Here is a 545-nt window from a genome sequence, read left to right on the forward strand (position 1 = left end):
TGCCGGCAGGCGCAGGCATTGCCGCGGGGCCCATGGGTGTGTCCGGGCCGGGATGCGCCTTTGTCCGCGCCCCGGCGCTGCGGCGGCCGCAGAAACGCCCGGCCCTCCATGCCGGGGTCCGAGCCGGGCTCGGTGGGGAGGATCCCCCTGGTTCGATACCCGCCGAGTTTTGCACAGGCAAACGCACCGCACCACACCCCAGAGGGACAGAGCTCTAGAAGGGCAGGGGGACTTTTCAGTGCTGGGGTGGGGCAGGGGACTTTGGGGACCTCCCTTGCCACGCAGGGAGGACGGATGCCGCTTTTTTTTAACGCGGCGAAGCTCCCTTTCCGCTCTGCGGGCAGGACGACGGGCGGTGGGGTGCTGGGTGTGCCGTGGCCTTCGCTGCGTGCGTACGTGCCAGGAGAGCCCCGCCAGGCAGCAGGCTGCAAAAATAGCTGCCGGGCTCCTGGGGTGAAACCCCTGAGCCCAAAGCCGCGGTGGGGCCGTGGAGAGGCCAGCGGGGTGCACGCTGCTGGGGGGGCAGAGGCTTTTTGGCGAGACCA

This window comes from Pygoscelis adeliae, unplaced genomic scaffold (assembly GCF_000699105.1).
Source record: "Pygoscelis adeliae isolate BGI_AS28 unplaced genomic scaffold, ASM69910v1 Scaffold34, whole genome shotgun sequence".
Lineage (NCBI taxonomy): Eukaryota > Metazoa > Chordata > Aves > Sphenisciformes > Spheniscidae > Pygoscelis > Pygoscelis adeliae.